Below are 5200 nucleotides of genomic sequence, written 5' to 3'. Positions count from 1 at the left end.
TTTGAGAAAAGTTTAGAATAATTTTGCACCAATAGTAACAAGATTTGTTACAGGTGTTTCTTATTTATATTTTTTAAATCATGCAACTTAGCAGCATGCTAAACATAAAACAGATGGACCTGGTGTAAATGCAGCATTGATGCCCACGGTCATGGAGGAGAAATACAGACTGGTCTAAGAGGGATGAATGAGCTCATGGAGAGGGAGTTCCCTCTAAGAGGGGGAAGTGGAGCTCACGGAGAACTTGGCTTGAATGGTGTCTACTGTCAGGTCAGTGTTAAGTGCGGAAGGCCCTGAAGTCCAAGTCACGTGCAATGGCTAAGTAAAGGGAGGAATATGGGCATTCTGTGCAATTCAGAAGCTATCTAAGTAAGACCATAAACCTATAACCAGTGAAAAAAAACATATTCTTTAAGATGGAGGAAGGTGGTCAAAAGGTACAAACTTCTGTTATAAGTAAGTGCTAGGGCTGAGGTGCATGGATGGCTCAGATGGTTAGGCATCTGCCTTTGGCTCAGGTCATGATCTCAGGGTCCTGGGATTGAGCCCTACCTTGGACTCTGTGCTCAGCAGGGAGTCTGCTTCTCTCTCTCTCTCTGCCTCTGCCCCTACACTCCCCCAACTTGTAGGCTCTGGCCCACTCACTCTCCTTCAAATAAGTAAATAAAACCTTTAAAAAAAATAAGTGCTCAGGCTATGATGTACATGATGACAATCACTAGAGCTGCTGTATAACATACAGGAAGGCTGTTAAGAGGGTAAATCCTAAGAGTTCTCATCACAATGGGAGATTTTTTTTCCTTTATTCTTCTCTTTTCTTTTTACTGTACCTATATAAGAAGATGGATGTCAGTTGAACTTATTATGATAATCATTTCACAATGTATGTAAATCAAACCATCATGTTGTAATGCCTTAAATTTATACAGTGATGTATGTCAATTATTTCTCAATAAAACTGGAAAAAATACTCAGCCATATGGACAAATCCCTACAAGGGATTACAACATAATGAAAATACTTATTTTGTTAAGGTGGTAAAACTGTGAATTACAAAATAATTTTTTCTAATATCACCACTACTTTATAATTAAAGAAGATAATTTGAAAAAAAAAGAACAAAAAAAGCCGTTCATAATAGCAACAATACCATATTAAATGCCAACATATAAACCCAACTAGAAATGAACAAAAAACTACAGAACTGCATGAAGAGAACTATAGATCTTTACTAAAGAACATAATGGAAGAGTTGGTTAAGACAGAAAGAGAGAGAGCTTAAGTACCTGTATTGAAAGAAGTTAATATTGTAGTCTCACTAAATTCATCTATACAGGTAATTCTAATGAATATCACCAAAAGAATTTTTATAAGAATTAACAACCTGATTTGTAAAAAGAATAATTAGCTTTTGCTGCCCTGTTAGCTATCAAAGTACACCATCAAACTAGATTAACTTTGAAAATCGTGGCATTGGTGCAGAAACCTACACATTTCACAGTGAACAATTAAGTATGAGACAGAGAGTCTCATACTCTCTGTATGCATATATGAAAATATATGCATATATGCATATATAAGTATGCATATATGAAAATGTAGTATATGACAAAGATAAAGTTTAAAATCAGTAGGGAAGGGAGGCCTGGGTGGCTCAGCGGTTGAGCCTTTGCCTTTGGCTCAGGTTGCAATCCTAGAGACCGGGGATCGAGTCCTACATTGGGCTCCCTGCGTGGAGCCTGCTTTTCCCTCTGCCTGTGTCTCTGCCTCTCTCTCTCCGTGTCTCTCAGGAATAAATAAATAAAATCTTTAAAAAATAAAATAAAATAAAATAAAATAAAATAAAATTAGTAGGGAAATGACAGACTACTCCACAAATAGTCTTGACACAACTGGCTATCCATTTGAAGAAAAGATGTCAGATACCTTTCCATCATTCCATACCTAAAAATAAATCCAAATGGATTGAGTAATTATAATTCTTAAAATGAATTTTAAAAGAAACCATAATAGAATATTTTTATAATCTAAAGAGTTTTTCCAAGCTACACACTTAACCTGGAAGTCATTAAGTGATAAATAAAATTGTTTAAATATATAAAAATTTAAATGTAAACTAAATATCAGAATAAAGATTAACATCTACAACTAATAGGGAACAATATCAAATTAAAGAAAGTAAAAATAAGCCATCTAAGAGAAAAATGGCCAGGTTAGATGAGCAGCAAATTTCCAAAGGAGATGTACAAATAAGATAAATACAAAGCTTTTCAACTTCATTACAAATCCAGGACATTCTAACTGAAATGAATTTTGTCCATCACATTGTCAAAAGTTAAAAAGATTGATCCCATACATAAGTGACAAGAGGGTAGGGAAATTCACTCATGGCCATACTTTATTTGTGGTATTATATACTGCTAAATCATATTAAAGGGCAAGTTGATGTTATTGATTAAGGAACAACACATAAAATATAACTTAATTACATTTTCATACTATTACTTGTATGCAAATCTGTGTGTGAACCATGATTAGGGATGGAAAGATGCTTCGCCATTTATGTGATTACCTCCCGACAGAGAATAACATTGGAGGAGGGAAGAGGTAGGGGCAATGAACTGCCTTATTTTCTCTATTTTGAGAAACTTTTACTGGACTCTCTTAGTCACATCCTACTTTTCTAAGGTATTTTCAATTTTTTACTGAACATAACGAGTGTTTCGCACCTGCGTGAATACACGCACATGCACACTCCCCCACCGAAGTACACCTGTGTATGTAGCTTGATGAAGTTCCACAAGCTGAGGTAGTAGCAGCAGTCAGATCATACCACAGGACGCTCCCACATCTCAGGAGCTTTCTTGTGTTTCCTTCCAAATAAGAAATATCATCTCCCTTGGAAGGTAATCATTATTCTAACATCTGATAACTGATACAATGTTTACCTATTTTGTTTTATGTAAAAGAAAAGCCAAGCTCAGTAATTTTTCTGTGACTTCTTTGTTCAACATCATGGTTTAGAGCCATCTTTATTACAGTGTCAGATTTTTCATTCTCAATATTCTCCACTGACATAACTAACCTTCCAGAATGTATTTTTTTCAATCTACCGTTGATGGCTACTTGGGTAGTGACTCAGTTTAGGAGCAATATAATCAGTGCTGCACTGAACATTCCTCGACGTGTCTTTTGCTGAATGACCACAAGAACACGTTTCTGTTGGGTATATACCAGAGATAGAACTGCTGGCCATCGGCTTTGCACCCGTGATTCTTTGGGTAGATGTTGCCAAGCCGTTTTCCAAAGTGGTTTTATCGATTTCTACTACCACCTGTGGTGTATGCAAGTTCACATTATCTACATCCTTGCCAAAACTTGGTATTGTCAGTCTTTTTCACTTGCTCATTCTGATGGTTTTTTAGTGGTATCTAGTTATGGTTTAATTTGTACTTTACCAAAAATAACTTAATAAAGTTGAGCACCTTTTCATAGATTTAATCGCCATTTAGATACCCTTTTGTGAAGGGTCTATTCGTTTGCCTCTTTTTCTACTGAGTTATTTATTTACATTTGTGCAAATATATTTATATAAATATATTTATATTTGTGCAATAAATATTATTATACTTATATATTTATATATATATTTTTTTATATTTGTGCATTTGTGAGAAATGTCTGTTCTCATTCTGTGGGTTGCATTTTAACTTTTTAAAGATACCTTTTGAAGAATATCTTGTATTTCAATATAATCCAATTTATCACTTTTATCTTTTATGGCTAATTTTTTCAGTGTCCTAATTAAGAACTACCTACTCCAGAGCGACACAGGTATTTTGTGATGTTTTATCTTACTTGTCTGATTTTTTTAAAGCAATAAAAATATAAAGGATTAGTAAAATCTTTTTTACTAATAACACCTAAAAATTAAAGCACTAACCATCAATAGAATTTCGCAGTGAAAGTCAGTATTTTCATTGCAATAATCTTGCTGGGAGGGAATGTCAGTTCCATTTGGCATTTTAAAATTTAATTCCACTTTAACATTTGTAAATGAAATGCATTGCCACTTGACTATAAAACTGTTGACTGTAGTAAATAGCCATATGTAGAAGGCATAGGTGAATTCACTGAAAAAATAATACCTTAGGGTATCTTCAGATTGATATTCATTATCCTGACAACTAGGGAGACAGACTCTTCACCATGTAGCATACGAAAAAGGAGTCAAAAACACAATGTGACTTCACTGTTAAATTGAAAATAGTTATCGGATTTAGCTAGCATAAACTCATTATCTTATTTTAAGCACTTCCTTATGTCTTCTTATAAATTTCCTCTTTTCATTTTCTTGGATTAACAAAAGGAATTTGATTAAAGATGGACTTTACTGAAAGAAATCAAGGTTTTATCTTATTCTTCTGTTTCTTTTCTTTCTAAATGCTGAATTTTTTAGAGCTTCACATATTTATAGAGCTCAAAGAGATTTTAAAGTTTTATCCTATCCATCCTTCAAAAACATCCAAGCCATATGAGAAGTGGTCCTGATCATGTGATGATTTGCCAAGACTTCAGTTAAAGGGAACATAATCATCTGGTTCTGTTTTTTCACTTGAACTAATAAAATATGAAGACTATAAACACTACTTAAAACTAACTGAGATAAATTAGAAAAAGTTTTATTCAATGTCAGGTTTTTTAAATAATTCCTTTTACTACTCCAAATTATTAAATGATGATTATAAAGTATATAGGAGTAAATATGTTTAGTATCTTAATGAAGAAGATGGATTCTATTATTCTCCTAACAGTTTAGAAAGAAATGATATTGATTTTCTTGATGTCTCATGTATGTTATCCCTTGTATCCTCCTTTTTTTAAAAAAAAAAATCCACTTTTCATCATTTAAATCTGAAATTCACCATTTGTGTTGTCATTGAAATGGTTCCCAACTGTTCTTCATGACATTAGCCACCTTTTCAATCTACTCCATTTCAAGTTTATCTTTTCAATTTACCCACTTTTTACTTTGCTTCCCTTTGCTCATTGCCCTTCAATGGTTCCCCATTATTGAGGGAATAAAACTCAAAATGTTTAAATTGAGTCTTTTTAAAACTGGCCTGAAACTACCTTCCCAAGCAGTATTCATGACATCCCCTTATACAAACCCTGATGGCTACATCTCTGGTCTTCAAGT

The sequence above is a fragment of the Vulpes vulpes genome, chromosome 5 (genome assembly GCF_048418805.1).
Source record: "Vulpes vulpes isolate BD-2025 chromosome 5, VulVul3, whole genome shotgun sequence".
Classification (NCBI taxonomy): Eukaryota; Metazoa; Chordata; class Mammalia; order Carnivora; family Canidae; genus Vulpes; species Vulpes vulpes.
This window is presented reverse-complemented; position numbering follows the sequence as displayed.